The 19937-nt window shown below is 41.4% G+C and overlaps 1 protein-coding gene across 4 annotated transcripts in view; it reads right to left on the reverse strand.

Annotated features, from left to right (window-relative positions):
• Nucleotides 1-19937, reverse strand: part of SAMD13 (sterile alpha motif domain containing 13) — a 309780-nt gene that overhangs the window by 256990 nt on the left and 32853 nt on the right. The gene's annotated exons all lie outside the window — the stretch shown is intronic.

Raw genomic sequence — 19937 nt, forward strand, 5'->3', positions numbered from 1 at the left:
TGAGATTCAAGGTAACAGGAAAGAGAAGATCAATTGCAATTTTCTGATGCTCTGTCAAAGGCATGGCAGCTAAAGAATTACCTTGTGACTATGAAGGGGGTAAAAGAATGGTAAACGTTCATATACTTCCCATATTTTGAAGAAATATTGTTCCCTGGCATGTGTAACAAAACAGGAGGAAACCATGAGCCAACTCCTCCTAGCTCCATAGAGAACCATGTAGAAGGTATATGAGATACTAAAGAAGAGGCGGGGTAAGACACATGGACCATTTACCAGAAGGATGCTGAAATACATACATTATTACACCTTCAGGCCTGATGACTCAACAGGGTAAGCAGAGAGATTTACATGACTTGGAATGTTAGGATAAACTTATAAAACCAAGCTGTTAAACTGTTTGATATATAATTTTGGGTCACTAGGGTAACGGGCTAGCTTTTAATAATATTTTGAATCATTCTAATGTGCATGATCTGATGACTAAAAATAATTATATAGTGTAAAACACCAACTACTGTGTGAGTGCAGTGATTAAATATTAAATAACAAACAGTTAAATTATCATTAAAATATGGATAAAACTCCAATTACTAAAAGGGAATAAAATTCCGATAGCAGATAAATACATCCTCTCCCTCACAAAACAGCATTGGGGCACACATCGATAAAACCTAAACAGCTAAGATATCAAAGCAGCCATTTATGGCCACACCCTCATTCTGGCCCTCCACATAGCTATCGGAAAGCGTGATACAGCAAAGACCAACATTGCCTAGTATCAGTCTTTAAAATACGCAGGGCAACTTGGTATTCCCCGACACCTAACAGCCACCAAACAGGGATTATTCACATTTTGCTTATCTTTAGGTATGCCTGGAAATAAAACAAGACATGCTTTTCTGTCTCCCTCTCCGCTCCACAAATGGGACACCCAACGGAACCCATTTTGGTAGCCCATTTCTCAGTAAAGGAGGCAATCTGTAATGCCTGTATATAAACTGGAAATACAGTTTTCAAGCTAAGGGTGGTTCAATTGCTCCAAGTTATAAACTTAATCTGGAGAAAATAGGTAGTTAAGCATGCCATATGAGGAAACTGCCAACATGTGGCCCTGCTTATACTGCCAAACACTTTCTTTTTAGCAAAGTCTGCCAGTTACAGGAGCTGCCTCCGGCTCAGTCCACTAGTCACCACATCCCACCTTTACTAGAGTGTCTTTAACATATCTAATCAAGGGAATACTTCCTGAATCAGGGATTCCTAAGACTTCTTTAAGGCCCTTTCAATATGAATGTACCTCAGGTGTGGCCCAAATTTGTCTCCAGTAGAGAATAGGCCTAATCCCCACCCCTCTGTGATTGGTTTAAGGCCCAGGTCAAGCCAAGGTGGCAGTAAAGGTGTGCTATCAGGGAGCCCCAGTAACTGGTGTAGGAAGTGGGTCTTAGTGACTAACAGTTTTGACATATCCTTAAACCCCCAAAGCTCAGCCCCATGAAGGGCAGCTCCCAGAGCCTGCTATTTATAAATTTGGATCACAGGAGTAATTTGGTTGGAATTAGGAGTTTTGCTGGGTTCTTAGTTCACCCCAGTGTGTTGCATCAATTTTAACCTACATTTTTCAATATGGCATTACCAATCTAAATCTTCCGTAAGGGTCAGCCCAAGATAGTAAAAAACATGCACACGATGTAAGGAGACCCCAATTAGTTTAGGATTTGGTCTAGCAAGGTGGCCTAGATTTATAACCATAAATTTAGCTTTTTTCTATGTTTATTTCTAGTCCCCTCCAACTAAAAAAAAACTCTCAAAACAATATGCAATTTTTTGTAACCATATAGGCGTTTTTGATATTAAAGAGGGTATCATCCACAAACATTAATGTAAGAATCTTGGTGATGGCAAACCAGGAAGCATCCCCATCGCAAAGATTAAAAAAATATATCAAATCAATAACCTAAAGTGAAATAAGGGTTGGGGCAAGGAAACAGCCTTGCCTTACCCTTCAATCCACAGAAAAGGGGTCTGCCAGCTAAACGGAGGGTCCACAGCACACTTGTGTAAAATTGTGGCTATGGAGTCTGATCATGAATCCAAAAGGTCAGTAGACACCCCCATAGCTGCCAAAACCTGCAATCATTTGAGTCGGGCACTAAATCAAATGCCGATCGCAGATCAGCAAAAGAAAGGTATAGGCGACCACCACCAAAGACCACCTTTTTCCAAAAGATTAACTGAAAACAGAAGACCTGCCCCTCTGTGCTGATACCCTCCATGAATCCCACCTGTAGGAGTGTCAAAATGTAATTCTCACCCATACAGGCTTACAACCGGTCAAGGAGTATGGTGTGAAGGAGTTTCATTAAGGCTTACTAGCCTGTAGTTGCATGGATCAACTGGGGAACCCTTCTTGTAGATGGGCATAATCACTGCCCGTGCCCACGTTGAAGGGGATGGTGCCCCTTCCATAACAGTATTAAATAATAACGTAAACTAGGGGCCCCAAACATCTGGCTTATTCAAATATAGATCCCCTGAGACTCCAATCAAGGTGCTTTGTTAGGAGCTAGCTTGGCAATTGCCAACTTTACTGCTTCTAATGAAACTGGTTTAGGGTTCTTTATAATAGTAGGACCAATCCATTCTTCCACAGGTTTCCCAACCAACAGGGATTGTGGTGGGGTGATGGCTTGCATCTCCTTTGAATGAGTAAAGGGAGGAAAAATGGGTAATCCAGTCTGCTGCTGGAACATCTGTTGCCACGGGGTGGGTGCTCCCCTTACATCCCGTTGAGGCTAGGTTCCAGAAAGTACACTGATCCCCATTCCTGGCTGCAGCTAGCAAATCCTCCCACCTCACTCTTTCCCAATCTTGTTTAGCTGTTTTAATGGTCATTTTGTAGAGGTTTCTCTGGGCTTTAATTTCCCCCTATTCTGCTCTTTGATTGCAAAAAAAGGAGCAAACCTAACTTCTGTGCATGCTTTATTATACCAGGAATGTGAAGCCCTCATTCCAAAAGACCTATTAGTAGCCACAAAGAATCATTCCTTTAGCCCAGTAAACAAATTATTCTGGATGGAGCAAATCTTATCACAGCCACCTCCTGATTGTGATCCCATCCTTCAATCAGGAGGTCTCAATACTGCTTGCTACTAGGGTATACATTTTCTCCAGCAGTTCCCGCCATAGTAGCCCATTTCACTCTACGCATATTGCTGGTCACTTGCAGTTTACGATCAAATTGTTCACCAGTACTAGCCTTCATGGATAGGGCAGGGAGGTCAACCTCAAGAACCAAAGCATAATGGTCAGTGTCTTGTTGTGTCACAGCGGTTAAATCAATCAAACCGGGCCAAACTCTTACATCCACTAGAATGTAATAGTTAATGTTTGTACCAGGGACACGATTGAAAGTATGCTTCCCCTCTCTATCAGACATCGTTCTTTCGTTCACAGATCGAAGGCCCTGGTTCAGAGAGTGGGCATTATTTGTAATTCCAGGGGTGTCCATTTATTTATAGGTACTAAAAGCAGCTTAGGAGTGCACCAAACATTTTCTTTTTCAATTGGGATTGCTACGGCACTGTCATCTAGAGGCTCAAACTTACAATTAAAGTCGCCACCCACAAACTTCAGGAGTCCCCCCCAGGGCTTATGTCACATGTGAATTTAGCAATTCAATAATAGGGGACTCATAATAAGCTCCACCTGGTCTAAGGCACACATTGCAAAAGTAAGCTGTTTGGCATAGGGTAGTCAATAAGACACAAAGGATATCAGGAGAGAGTACCAGAATTTCTTTGACCCCCACATGTTAACACAGTATTGACCCAGGTTGTCCATCCCCCTGAAGGTCTACCTATGCCGTTAAAAACAGCATCTTTGCAAAAATTGGCATAGCCTACATGATAATGGTCTAATAGACCAAGTTTCCTGAAATAGGCAGATAGAATAAGAGTCTATAAACTTGGCCTATTCAGGGTTATCAAGTTTAGATGCTAATCCCGCTATATTCTAAGACAAAATTTGGGCAGCAGTGATAGGATATTCTGATTGTAATTCAGCATAATTGCGCAATCCAAGATGCTCATCCCTACTAACCAAAGGGGGTGATTGAACCAAAGGTATGGGCAGAGCACAGTAATCCACCCGCCTACTCCTTTGGGTTTGGCAAAGTGACTGTCTAGTCTCATATTGAGATGACCAAGTATCAGAAAGGACGGACTCTCGTGGAGCTGGTTCCTCAAATGAACTGCCAGTAGCATTTCGTATGGCCCCCTTGCCACTTCAGTGACCTGGGGCCCCTTGCCAGGGTACCGCTTGCTACTATATCTTGTAGCTAGAGAGACCCTGGCAGACTTCACCCTTCCATCACTGGGATCTCTACCACTCTTTATGGCCTCCCTATCCCACCCGTTAGAGTCACAGGGGGTGAAAGTGCAATACATTGAGGATTATTAAATGAGTCACAATTATATTCATGACTAAAGGGATGGGTCAGATAAGGCTCCCTATTGGAGGACATAACAGATGGTTCCACCTGTGCACTTAAAGATTCTGATACCTCAGCAGCAACTGACATGTTATAATTGCGTCAGTGAATGTCTTCTGTTGTGGTTAAGGGGTCAAAGGCATTCCAAGGGGGGATGTTAAACCTTAAGGTGGAACGGAGGGTATATAGCCCCCTGTTAGACTGGGAGGGAATAGATGTAATTGATTTGTAATAAAGAGCAGAAGTGACTTTAAAAAAAAAATCTTTTTATTGCATTTTAAACAGACCAGAGGTATACAGAAGACAACAATCTTGCATTACAATGGTGATAAAGGTACATGGTTCAGTATATGGTTATTATCACACAATCCCCCTTTGTTTCTTAGTGCCAGGACCCAACCAACCAGGGGGCTCTTTTGACCACCAATATTTCTGCAGGTAGATCGTAACACCAGCCAGCCTGATTTTAGATCCAAAATGTCACTTTAATCTTTAGGATGTAAAAGTTCTTGTGGCTTCAACGGAAGACTGTCTGTACATTTTTCAAGACTAGGGTATAAGGGATACATTCCGGAGGGACTTGTGGATAAGAACTAGCAAGACGTAACACCCGGCTTTAAGAAGTCACTCTTCGGGGCTTTTGGGCCGCGTACCACATAGCTGGCCTTCGGTTGTTGCTCTTTTTCCCACTGAAGTGCAATTGAGGTGCTTTAATTTTTCCCAGTTGGACATAAATAGGATCAAGTTTACTAGTTAATAGATCTATCAGAAAAACTTTTAGATCGCCCAAGGGGTAACTGAGGCAACTCGAGTAAAAGTCAGATTCTGACAGGTCAGTTCCCAAGGTCTGTTTCAAGGAAGTAGTAGTGATGCGTGGCCTTTTTGGACTCATGCTGGCTGCCTTTTCTTTTCACTGCCTTGCTTCTAGTAAGGGTGGATGGTTCCCCTTGGTGCATAGCAGGTGAAGTCTTCAGTGGCATAGCAACGTTTGGGGCAGTGATCAAATGTGTGGCCACAGGGGTCATACCGTCGTCTATTGGATCAAGAGAAGACTTCTCTGACTGGGGCAAGAAAAGACCGTGGTAGATAGTGGGGGGAGAAGAAAGTGATAGGCGAAGTTCAGCCAGCTTAATTTCTTTAGAAATAACCCCAACAGCCATTTCAAAAACCCATCTATGTTAGTCCCGGTGCTTCCTGGGGTGGCAGTAGTGTCCCTGCATTTCCCCATGTTGATTAGAGCAGACTGGAATTAGAACTGGGCAGGGAAATCCCCTTCTCCTGCTCCTTCGTAGATGTGTTCGTAAAAAGCGAGGGAAATTTGGAAAAACAGCGATCCTAGACGAAGACAAGCAACACAAAGCAACTCCAGTGTCTCCAGTCAGCAATTACAGTATGCCTTACGCTTTACTAGTAGATGGGAACCAAGAACTGGTTAGACTGGACAAGTCCCAAGATACTAAATACTGTACACAATGGGGCATATTTACTAGGAACTGCTGCACCGGCTCCAATGCGCCAGTTTCCTTGTGTCACCCTGCACTCCATAATGTCACCATGGTAGTGCTGTATTTACAATACAGCGCACTAGGGTGCAAGTTAGGACAATAGCATCAACGTTTTTGATGCTATTGTGGCGCTTTGCTGGACTAGAGCCAAAAATGTGGGTACTAGTCCAGCACTGTACAGGGAGGCCCAAAGGCTATTGTGCTGCCCTGGTCAGGCGTTAACAAAATGACACTAGAATGGAGCAGTGAAATCTTGTAGATTTCCCAGGGCCATTTTTTGGGCCTTCCTGTAGGGGAAACACCCCCTCTTGCATACATTATACCTGGCACAGGTGTTTACAAAAATATGGTGCAGGGTGGGGGATTGGTTAGCACCAACTTAGAATAAAGAGAAATGATGCAAAGGTGGCACTAGGGGCTTGTATATATGCCCCTTTAGACCAAAGTGTTGCCATAACGCTATATGTATAACAATAAGTTAGCCACTTACCCCCATTCCCTCGCCTGTTGGCAGTGCTTCCGATGGAACAGCCCTGGCAGTCTTTGACCGCCAGGGTTGCAATGAGGGCCTATGTACTTGCAAACGGTGCAAATCACAAAAATAGGCCGCTTGCGAATGCAAAGTCCCCATTCACAATCTATGAAAGGCATGCGCAGGTCAATTTTAAGGAATCAAAAAATTAGCAATTCCCTAAAATTGTGACTCCATTTTGCAAATCGCAAATTGCGATTCGCAAATAGGTAATTGCAAAATCAATGTATGAATCAGTGGTAGTAAAACGGGGATTTTGCATGTGCAATTTACCACCAACGCAAATCAGGTTGTAATCAGGTGTAACCTATATAAAGAGGCCCAGAGTGCATCAGTCCTTGTCAACAATGACTGCACTTAACGTCATGGCAAAAAGCATGAGTATCCTGGCAGGGTTGAGGAGAGGGAGTAGGAGACAGGAACACATTTTCAGAGTGCGCATAACATTGTTTGACCAAACAGAGGAGGAGATTTATGAGAAGTATAGGCTGAATTCTGCCCTGACATTAGACCTAAAGCAGATTTGAAAAAACAATTGCAGCAACACACACACACAGAACCAATGCATTACCCACTCATGTGCAATTTTCTCTGCAGATATGGTAATTCAAATAATTGTTGTCTTTACCTTTGCTAGGGCCTGGTGTGGCTGAGGTGTCTATGTCAGTGACCCAAACAATGGCTTCAGGCTGCATAGTTGCCTCCACTATGTCCTCCAAGGGGATGGATGGTCCTCCACCAGTGCTCCTTGCCTCCATAAGCCTGGTTGCTACCCTCTTCTTTCCACATATATGTAAATTGTACCAGCGCTTGCGTATCTCCTCAATGGAACAATGTGCCACACCCACCGTGCTGATCTTTGCCTGGATGTCCATATTTTTTGCTTCTCACACTCTGGTACATGGAGTGAGTTTTTCCCAAAGATCTTGCCATGGCTCTTTACCACCTCTTCAGTGAGCACTTCCAGTTCCTGCTCACTGAACTTCAGCTCCATCTTTCTGCCTCCAGCACCCTTTGCATTCCCCTCAGTGGCCATGGTGTGTTTTGGTCCTGAGTAACTCTCCTAACTGGCTCCCTGATGCTCAGCTCAATGAGTCTGCCTTCTCCTGTGGCTCAGGCTTCTGGAAACACTATGGACTGACCCACTTCCTGGTTGTGAAGTCATCAAGCTGCTCCAAAATGCTAAAATCGCAAATTGCGATTACCAAATAGCGAATCGCTATTTTACTGAAGCGCTATTTGGTAATCGCTATTTGTGATAGCAAATTTTAGGTAATCGCAAAACATTTAACGAATCCTCTGTTACATCGCATTTAGCGATTTCCAAATAACCATTCAGTAAAAATCGCCATTTGGTAAAAGCTAATGTAGTGCTTCATACACATGGCCCTAAGCCTCTTCTAATGAGTTCAAGTATTGGCTAATTTGTTACTTATGCGCCATCGCTGAAAGGTTTTAAGCTGCTGATAATATTTATGTTTTTACTCGGCAAAGGTTTTAATTAATCATGCAGTAATAGGTAAACTTAAACTAAACTTATTACAAAATAATGTTAGTTAAAATGACCATACTTTAATCTTTATTAGAACACTGGAATGCTGAGAGCTCTATTGAAGACAATAGAGCGGTAGCAGCCTATGTAAACTGGTATACGCCAGCTGCTCTCAACATTTCAACTTTCTAGTAAATATCCTTTGCTTTTCTTTTTCCCCTGCCTTTCCAAAATACATGGAGTGGACAGGGGAAGGCACAAGGAAGAGGCTGTGCTGCTGGGAACGCCGGAACCTTCCCCCTTCCTCCTCTTGTAGCTCACAGAGTCACTGAGCCTTGGAAGGAGGGAAGGGGAATCATGCTCAGCTCCTGGTTCACCATGGTTCAGCTGAACAGAAAAAATCAGTTTAGACAAGCCCATGAAGAACCAGGGGCTGACTTCAACCTCCTTTCACAGGTAGTGCTGTGAATGTTCAACAGCTAACAGCTGATCGTCCTGCGCTGTTGAACGAAGACAGCAACAGCTGTGAAACAAAGGCTTCGGAGCCCGGGATTTCAACCCCCTCAGTCTCTGATGTCTTTGTTTTCCTAATTAGGACATTCTGTCCTCTAGGAACGGAATGTTCTAATATCCATGATCTCCTAGTAGGTGAGCAACAAGACTGCTTTTCTGATGCCCACGGCAACCTTCCAAGTCAGGAATTCAAACAAAACAGGAGACACCTCTTCATAGACTTTTGGCAGGTAAACTGTCATTCTTCCAGTGTACATATGCATCTTCAATCTTCTGCTCTAGGTAACAGTGTCTCAGCAGAACTGACCTTGGATTAAAAGTTCCATCTTTTCTAACTCTTCCCAAACCCAACAAGATCTAGCCTTCAGAGGATCAAAGTTGGACAATTGGTACCATCTGCCAGTCAGCTATGAACGAAACAGCTTTGCTCAGAGAAGGTTTTCATCAGTGTAATTTGGCTTCCTCACTTCCTGGAGGTGGTGGCATAAATGGCTGCAATTAACAATAACTTTCATGGGGCTCTTCCAAAGGCAAGGCTGCATGCACAAACTCTTTAGTTTAAAGACTTTTGACAACTTTATAAAGGTCACTTCAGCAGCATTTAAGATAAAAACACACTGCCTAATAACTTTATGTTTCTTAATTAGTTATGTGTACTACACAACTGACTTGCCTATTATTTTTATGTTTCTTAATTAGTCATACTGTGGTGGCGACTTGCACAAAAGAATAAGGAGCCGGAGAGAAGCTTTGAATTCCACTTGTTAATTTGGAAATGGAGCCGCAACATATTCAGCCTCTTGATGAATCTCGCTGGGCCCAACTGCCACTCCAGCTGAATCCAACGAACCCCTCAGGAGACCACGGCATTCCATGGAATGCACTGTCCCACATTCCATTGAATGTCACGTTCACCCACTACTACATTACTACACATACTTACTGCAAGACTGACTTTTCCACCTGTCTCCAAACTGGATTTATCCCAAATAGGTTTTAGTATAGGAAACAGTTGAAAAGGTTGTAGCCTTGTTGCAGTCTCTCATTCGTAACTTAACATGAAAGCTCATATTACCATGTTTATATTGAAGTGTGAGCACACCTTACAATTCAGATTTAAGATCTATGAAGGTGGACCTTACTTTTGCAGGCACAAGTACAGCTGACTTATATGGTGTCATTATAAATGTAAAAACTGGTTATATTCTATTTCTATCATTCCTGCCGCACCTGGAGGTCTACACATCTGTCTTTGAGCTCATGTCACAGAATTTACTTCATAAGTGATAGGGAAAAACTACCCTAGCAGACTCACATTTGGACTTTGACATTTAGGCAGCCTGGACCATTTGTGCACATTTTACAGTCTACATATTGAAATGTCTGACTTGCCAACTGAATAGCAAAATGGTTTCTATATTTCAAAAAATGGCATATGCAGTGTAGTGCTACTGTTTTGCGAATGAAATCCAGTCACAAACATTACTATTTTACCAACTACAAACATGTAGTGGTAAGCCATTCAGAAACAGGATTCCCCTTTGAGAGTGATGAAAAACAATATTTCTGTGAGTAGGCAGTGGTCTTTGGACCACTGCCAACCCTTAAAAAATGTTTGCATTATTTTTTAACTCATCCCATTTTCCTCAGCAGGCTGTGATCCCTGTGATAGCAGCAATTCCTAGTAGGTAGCAAATTGTGACCTACCATATTAATATTCATGAGGTAGCTCAATTTATGACCCACTTGGATTTCGGAACCCTCACACCAGCTAACACACAGAAGTACTTATAAAAGATATTGTTCATAAATGGACACCAGGTAACTACATTAAGTATTACTAGAGCTAGCAGCACCAAGGAAGATACTGAATGGTTTTGTACCAGCAAATGTTAAAATTCTCCCAAATTAACTAATCTAGGTTCAAATAACACGAGATAAGGTAGAGAAGTCTAGACTATACAAAGGAAAGATTTGCAACCAAAATAAAGGTAATATGAATAACTTAGAGTTCTATGTCCGAATAGTGACAGAACTAAATAAGAATTAAACCTATTATGCTCAAGATAACTATAATTAGTGGAGGTTTTTTGTTTGAAGTGTTGCGTTTTGACTGATATTTTCACATAGCTCTGTCACTTTGGCCTTTGTTTTTTACTATATATATATATATATATGGAGCATGTATATTTAGACGTGGAAAAATATGCATGTCAGGGTATGAAGACTCTCGTTATACATGTGTCCATGTACATGGAACTATGCTTCAAATTTTAGGAAAAAACCTTAATATAAGGAAAGGGGAAACATTATTAAATATAAGCTTTGTATACTTAGCCGCAACATACATGTGTATATCACACCATGTGAATAATTCTGCTTCTATGTACATATCGGTGTATGTGTAGCAGGGCTTAAGCTTGGTACTAAAACTTCACTAAGTGTCATGTGTACATATGTATATGTATGCATGCATATAAGTACATATTTAGAAGTGTATGTTTCTATACATGTATATGTCAATTTTAGTTCGTTTTAGTTATTTATTATTAAATAAATAAATATTTAAATTCCTTCAACCTTTATCCCATTCCTCAGCTTTCTGACACATCCCAAACATTTCTGACTACTATTAACTTCCTAACATTCTTTTCAAACTTACCCTTTCTTTTTATACAACTAAGAGGTGCACATGTCCACTATTCCCAATAACAACTGACAACTTGCCTTTTCTAATACACTTCCGTTGTCCTATTTTGACTTAAAACACCACTACACAGGTGAGAACTCAAGAGCGCAAAGTGCACAAACTTACTACAGCTAATCCACAAGGAAAAAAGGCAGCACATATTACTAATTTACTAACTAACTAACTTTAATCTTGGGATCGGGGGTAGCATGGAACACGCCGAAAAGCACCTCAGCGACACGTCAGGGCTAGTAAGCAGTATAAAAAATACAATATATAATACAATACATTGTAATATTGTGTTTGAAGAATACTGTAGCACATACTTCAATAATTATTTTGGTAGGTTTATGTAGTTTAGTACAGATTTAATGTTCTTAACTCCACCACTAAGTAGCTTAAAGGTATCTAGACATAACATGTTAGTGTGCTTTTATTTCACAAAATGCAGTGGCATATAAACCCAAATTTCACAGGGAACCATTAAATATGGAAAATATTTCGTGCTTCCCTGTTTGAAATTTGACTATCGTCATCTTAAAAACGACCCCTAATCCACTTTGCAATGCTTTACCATTGTTGGGTCGGTAGGATTATACTACAAATTGATCTAAATTATGAAGCAAAGTGATCTAAATTACATTGCAAACAAAGTCAAATTATGAGGCAGATTGTTTCGCATAATTATTTTCATTCATTTGAAATAGAAAACTTTTTTGGGGGAACTCTGCTAACTATGTTGCAAATGCAGTCAATCTACCACTGGACCGCCCAATTGTCCATTGTTTTATCAGAAATGTATTCATGAAAGGTGAATAAAACCTAAACATTTTAATTCCAATCAGTGACCATTCTTGGGGTCTTTTTATGGGGTCCCTGAGCATTAGTGTTTACTGGGCTGGGATAGTATTAATCAAAGCCATTTAATACTAGTGGCCAGGGGGTTAGGTTTACTGTTTGACCCAAACTTTATCACCAAAGTTTAGTCAGGGTGGTGGTGTTGGAATAAAGACTCATCACGCACCAGACATCACGTGACAACTGATAATTCACTGTCAAACCTGTACTGTAGTTTTAGGCAAAAAGAAAAGTAATTAACTTTTATGTCATACAGTAATTGACCACTGTACATAATTAAAAAAAGGGCAATTATAAAGGCACTAATGTAGAACCTTCAATATTTACAGGACAGGACAGTCTGTGGGAATGTAGGAATGGAATGGTGCTGTGGGGTAGAATGTGGGCATAGAACATCAGCAGGACCAACAGCTGGCCAGGAGCAGCAGTTGTTCAGGGAGCTAGCTGTCCCCACATCTGACAGCCTAAACTAAATTTATGGTAAGCAGAAAAGAGTTCCCCATTACACACCCACTGTGTGTGTTTCTTTTTTAACAATGGCGACAAGGATGGGATGTAGAGCGGTGTCGGCATAAGAGGTGGTCGTCGTTAATTCCGACGAAGTACAGTTACTGGTCCCCACTTCATATTGGCCGCTGCTGCAGACAGGGTTCCGCTAGTACCATTATTCTAGGTATTGTGTGCCAGTGTAGAGAATGTGCAAGGGTCAGCAGCAATTTCAAGCTTAATCGTTGCTTATAGTAATTCACCGGTGGTTTGCCTCGCGGATTCAAATTGAATATTGATTTTATTCATATGCACAAGACATCCATAAGGGTAGCATATTATACAATAAAATAACGTAATAAAAAAAAAAGAATTAACATATAAACCTTGAAAAAGAGCAGGAGAAACAATAAAACAGATCAAACATGTCAATATTAGCAGCAAACATAGGGCAACGTGGTTCTACGAGCTCTTACAGCGTGCTTTAAAAACTCCCCAATGTGCAAAAAAACGTCATCATCAGATAGCTGCAATAAAAATCTAAAAGCTAGCCTACATAATCTAACATTAAAATACTTCTTTTTTAAGAGCAGGATTAAAAACAATTTGGTGTATCTTGCATTGAACTTACAAAAGAATATGGAGTGCAACATTGATTGACGTGATATGTCATCGCAGAGGCAAGGCCTCTCATCAAGATTCTTGTTGAAGCCCAATGGGAAGCATAACAAATATTTTATTCTGTCAGATCTAAAACAAAATAATGGGGAACACACCCAGCAGCACTGTGTACACCAAAGATAGTCTATCAGGCATTGAAATTCAGTCAGATTCAAATATGCAGCAACATTAGTTTTCCCTTCCACTTCTCTTAGTTGTCTGGAGAGCTCAAAGTCACAAAGTGCTTGTTCTACCTTCTTTTTACTTAAACTGCTATAAGATGTGGGGTCTATAAAGGCAGACTGTTTTCCAATCTTACAATCAAGTCCTCCATCAAGAGAAAGGCAATCCAATATTATACTTTTGTAAAAGAAGCCTCCTCAGTCCTCCAAATTGCAAGTCACAGTAATGCAGGCAGGGCTTTTATCCGATCATCTACGTAAGAAAGCCTAAAATCTCTGTGACAAATAGGGTGTGATGAAAATATAGGGACAGAGAGGAGTTTCCTGCAAAACCTATTCTCTTCAAGCTGGATGGCCTTACATTGAATAATGCCCCACACCTCAGTCCCATACATAGCAATAGGAACACTGACACTTATTTATTTGTAACAGCAGGACAAAGGAACCACCCCCTGCTGGTAGCGGAAGGCTACACAGTGAACCTATAGCCTTGTACAATTTGGTTTTGTAATGCAGAATGTTAGGTGCCTATGGCCGTCGAGCGGAGAAGGTTACACGAAGGTACAGGAAAGTACTAGTGCTAATTAGGCAGTTAGACCCAATCGAAAGGAGTGGGAGTTGTTTACACCTAGGGCTGCATGCCATGATATGCAACTATGTAAATATGCAACTATGTAAAATCCACAAAGGCAAACACCAACTGTAGCAGTGCCGGGGGGGGGGGGTGCATGCCACGAGCACTGCGCCATCTGCATAAAAAATGAGTCTGTTGCAGTTTGCCTCAAATTTTTTATACATCGGGGATAATAGGGATGAGGATAGGGTAAAGCTCATTGATGTATAAAATAAATAATAAGGGAGCCAGCACACATTGCTGTCCCAACCCCCAATGAATCTCAATATCTCCAGAGACCTCTCCGTGTGTGTTGATGCGGACCTTCATATCTTTATGCATGAATGCAAGAAAATGCACTAAAGGTGTGTCCAATCCACATGTAATTAACATATTCCATAACTTCGACCCATTCAGACAATCGAATGCCAATGACAAATCCATAAATGTAAGATAAAGAAGACATTGTTTGGCTCCTGTGTGTTTGCCCAGAACCAAATTTAGACTAAAGCACTGTACAACCATCCACACTTTATACCTCAACCCATATTGGCATGGGTATAGAAATTACTTGGCCAAAATCCATTCTTTAATTCTATTATAAATTATTCTCCTGAGGATTTTAGCTGTTGTATCAATTATTAAAATGCGCCTATAACATCTCGGGAGTCAGCAATTCCTTTTTTTAAATATGGGAACAACATGGGAACAATTATGGAGATACTTCAGGAGTCAGGTATCCTAGTACAAGCAAGATTATTAAAAACATTAGTAAGGAGAGGTGCCCAAAAATGACAGCACTTTTTATTCAATCAATTGGGACACCATCCACGCCTGGTGCCTTACCTGCAACACTTTGGTCAGTGGCATTCTTAACTCCAGCAAGGGTCATTTGGAAACCTAACAGTTGGTTGTTATCTAGAACACAGATTTCATCCGACACAGGGGCAGCATATATTTTACCAAAAAGGCTTACTGGTAATATGACAAGTGATGGAATTCACAGACTGATTTTTACATTTCAACTCTGGACAGTAACCCAGAAACATTTGCTTTTTTTCAAATGGGAAGCCAGCACTAGTGAATCCCACTGTGACTTAATTACCTCCTGTGGGAGTTTTGCTGTAAATTTTTTGTATTGCTTGCACAAAATAGCCCCTGACACAGGATCCCTAGGTTTAGCGGCCAAGGTCAGGCACAGCGTACGGTTCCCCATTAAACTTCCAAAGGATTGGCTAGATCAAAGGGGGCAAGAAAAGAAATAAGCTCCTTACTTCTTGGGTCAGTATTAGGAAGCAGGCACAACACAACATTCAGGGCACTGGGTCTGGGCGAAAGACTCAAGTTAAAATCACCAGCCAAGCACAAATAAGCTGGATGCCCTTTCAACACTATACCATCTACCAGCTTGGTGATGTAATTAAACAGTATGGGGAACTTAGTATTCGGAATATTGGTAAAGTCATTATTATAAAAGTTCACAAGATACAAATTCAGATCATTCTTTACCATTACGGTTTGAAAACTACTATGCAGGGTCTCTAGAGAGTTAACAAATCCCCCAATTGTTGTTTTTACCCAAATGGCTAGCCCTCTGGAAACACACCCACGGCAAGAGGGAAGGGCAGGGACATTGTAGCACTGATATCTATCAACTATTGAAGGAAGTGTTTACCACATTTCCTGGAATAAGACAATATTGTAACCCCTAATACATTTCAACCTGTCAGGTATGTTAATCTTTGACTGGAGGCCGAACACATTCCAGCTAAGTATTTTCAGTGGCTCAGTCCCCAACTCTGCACAAAAAGTCTCAGGGTTAGCAGTGGGGCGACAGGGTTAGCAGTGGGACCCAAGGGTTGGCAGTGGGACCCAAGGGTTGGCAGTGGGACCCCAGGGTTAGCAGTAAACCCCTAGGGTTAGCAGTGGCCTCCCGGATTCATTGGTATGCCTTGCGCAAATGTTCAGAGGCCCTAAGAAGGAGTCGAACGTGGCCTTGTAATGAGGCAGCATGCGGCTTTGTGAGATGTGCCCTTTGAGAGGAGCTACTCGGAGTTCAGCGAGGCTGCTTTCACTGTTGCTGGGAAACAGGAGAGGAGTTGCTGTTGCCGAAGTTCAGCTCTGCGTTTATTGTTGCTGAGCAACTGAAAGTCAGGACGCGGACTAGAGGTGGCGAAAGCTATTTCTGGCATAATTGTGAAGCTGTTAGTCATGTACAACCAGTACTTAATGCATAGACACTGCAACATGTGCTCTTTTATTTGTTGCTTGGCAAGCAACAGTTAACATCAGCGCGCAGCAGTTCAGCGAGATGTGGGATGTCACGCTGCAATCAGAGCTGCTTCAAGGAAAGGCACTGCATGGCTGGTTTTCTTAAAATCAGTGCTATTTCAGTGATCAGCACATCATACTTGCATTACTTAATAGTACATTTCTTCAACTTGTGGTCAGTGCTCTTCTAGTGATTAGCACACTGTTGTTTTTTTATAATTAACGTATTCTACTGTTGATCGGAAAACCCTTGTTATCCAGTGATCAGCACACCATATTCACAATACTTAATTGTACATTTCTTCAACATTTACCCATGGCTATTCGAGTGATCAGCACACTGTCTAATTAATAGCAATTTATCTACTGTACTGGGAGCAGCCTTTTCCTGTTCATGTATAAAAATTGTTCCGGTAATCGGCACACCATGTTGTTAAGAACTTTATTTAGGAAATGTTGTAATGCTTAATGTTACATGTTGAACTAGATTTTCTGAAATTTGAACAGAATTTTCTTCAGGAAATTATAATTAACTCTTGTTTGTATTTTAGTCCCTAAACACTTTGAGTGAGTTCTTTGGGGAATAAAGCTAACATACAACCAACAGCATTTTTTCATGTGGAGCTTGGGGAACCGCCTATATAGTGGGAGTTGTGGCATGATTTATTCAAAGTTTATGTTGAAGTTTTGGAGGATGATGAATGCAAGCCTGAAAGATGGTTCTCTTTGCTAAAGCACAGATTCAGTTCTATGGGATTAGGGGAGTTTAAGAATTTACCTCTTTTAGAGGTTTTTTGGTGGATGTCTACCAATGTGAAGTTAAGCAATTGCATGAGAGGTTTGGTAAGAAGATTAATGTAAGAATGGAATTATTTAAATTGTATTCTAGAGAACAGACGGAGGAGGAAAACACTGATCAGTACATGGCTGCGTTGATGGGGTTAGCTGTGATATGCATTTGAGAGACCAATTACTGATGAAGACTGAGTCTAAGAAAACAGAGGAGAAACTATGGTCATCCGGGGAATTACCATTGAAGGCGGCAGTTGATGTTTCAAAAAGTATTAGGGTGACAGAAAAATGCATACAGGTGGTGAAGAAAGAGAACCAGAGTGATGGAGTTGTATGTATTGTTGGTAGTGAAAAAATAGTAAGGAGAAAGGAAAAAAATGGTGGTGTGATGCATGCAAGTGGACTGAATAACAAGGGTGGACTGAATAACAATCCTAAAGGGATGTTATGCTACAGCTGAAGATCCATTAATCATCTGTCTAATTCTAAAACATGTCCAACTCTAAGCAAGGTATGCACAAAGAAAGAAAAAAAGGGCATTTCAGTCTGGTATGTAAGAGTATTGAGAAGAAAGTTAATTATGTTGCTGAAGATGAGGGGGATGTTGAGTACAGTATGCAAGGTGTGGTTTGAGCATCCAGAATGAGGGTGAATGGTGAGAAGAAAGAAGTAATATTGCCCAGTTGTCTGCTGAATATTGATGGTGTGCAGGTAGAAGCTACGGTGGACCCATGTGCATGGTACACCATAATGAGTACAAAACTGTTTGAGCAGTTGTGGCCAAGAAGGGAACTGGATGCTACCAGAGTAAAACCCAGTAGTTATTTTGCCCACAGAATTCTGATGGTTTGGTGTGTTTGGGAACCAGGTAGGCAAAATGATTTTTTTAGCATAGTATACTCTTGCATGAGAAAGTTGAGCCTGTGAGTCAGAAACTGAGAGTGTGCCTTTGAATTATAGAATAAAATTGAAGGGAATTCTGTTTGATTTATACCAGAGAGATATTATTGAACGTATCAAGAGCTCGGATTGGGTATCACTGGTCGTGATTGCATTCAAATCCAATGGGGATTTAACACTGTGTGTCCACCAAAGATGTCCTAGTGAGGCCATTGGGGTGGGTACATTTTCACTACCCAATATGCAGGAATTAGTGCCATCCATTTGAGAGGCTACGGTATTTCAACTATTGATTTGGCCAACACGTGTCACCCAATGTAAACGGATTGTGGCTCAAGGCATTGCACAGCATTTATAACACCCGAAGGAATGTTTCTATACAAGAGAATGTAATTTGGTTTGGCAAGCATTTCTGCTGTCTTACAAAGGGAAATGTCTAGGATCCTATGAGGGATAGCAGGAGCGAAGGTATTTCAGGATGACATCTTGATATTTGGAAAAGACAAAAAAAGGCATGATGGGAACTTGAGAAAAGTATTACACGCCCTTATGCAAAATGTTCTAAATGTAAAAGAAAAGAAGTGTGATTTTGGGAAACAGCAAGTGGAATACCTGGGGCATGTTATATCAGAGAAAGGTTTACTTCCTAATATCAGCCATGTAGAAGCCACTGTTGAGGCTCCAGAACCCAAATTTAAGGAACAGTTGATGCCCTTTCCAGGGCTGATGGACTTTTATTCTCGATTCATGGAAAATTACGTTACCAAGGTAGAAAATCTATGATAATTATTAAAGAAAAATGTGGCATTTTGTTGGGGTCATAAACAAAGTGTCAACATCAGGACAGTGTGCGCTCTACGGGCGACGAAAATGCCAAAACCCAGCCTTTATGCAAGAGTATAATTCATGCATTGTATTTATATGCAGTATATTAACCTTTTGCATTGCAGACTTTAACCTTGAAAAACACTATTGATGATGTTTGCAATAACTGTTCATTTGCAATGTATTTCTGCAGGCTTATTGAATGTGTTAGGGTGTGGTCCCTTTATAGGCCCTTCTAGAAGCTTTCCCTGCAGCATGACTGGGTGTGGTTTGTGGGCTGGGCCAGACTCTTATATATAAGGGAGCCAGCCCAGCTCCACGTGCTCACTATTCAGAGGTCCCAGTACAGAGCAGCAGCAATTTCCTGAGCTCCTGTTCCGGAGGCCTACTTTGAAGTTCCAGGCCTGCACGGCATTATCTTGGTGATCCTAGAGCAGGGTGGTAATACGGTGGTCGGGCTGGGCCCCCGACCCCGCTCTAAAAAGACTCTTGAATTCATGGGCCTATTCTTGCTTTGACGTTAATCTTGGTGTTCAGATCTGCAAAGGTTTTGCGCAATCATTTCATGGCATTTGCATACTTTGTTCGAATCGGCTGAGCGCGCAATTCATTTCTTGCATGACAACCCTGGTGCACGGATCGGCAAAGGCTTGCGTGATCATTTCATGGCATTTACATATCCTGGTTAAAATCGGCAGTGTGCGCAATTCATTTCTTGCATGACAACCTTGGTGTTCGGATCGGCAAAGGCTTGCGCGATCATTTCATGGCATTTACATATCCTGGTTAAAATCGGCAGTGTGCGCATTTCATTTCTTCCATGACAACCTTGGTGTTCGGATCGGCAAAGGCTTGCGCGATCATTTCATGGCATTTACATATCCTGGTTAAAATCGGCAGTGTGCGCATTTCATTTCTTCCATGACAACCTTGGTGTTCGGATTGGCAAAGGCTTGCATGATCATTTCATTGCATTTACATATCCTGGTAAGAATCTGCAGTGTGGGCGATTAATTTCTTGCATGACAAACTTGGTGTTCAGATCGGCAAATGGTTGCACGATCATTTCAAGACATTTACATATTCCTGTTGGAATGGGCAGAGTGCACGATTCATTTCCCTCATGT

Source organism: Pleurodeles waltl, chromosome 4_2, assembly GCF_031143425.1.
Source record: "Pleurodeles waltl isolate 20211129_DDA chromosome 4_2, aPleWal1.hap1.20221129, whole genome shotgun sequence".
Taxonomy (NCBI): Eukaryota; Metazoa; Chordata; class Amphibia; order Caudata; family Salamandridae; genus Pleurodeles; species Pleurodeles waltl.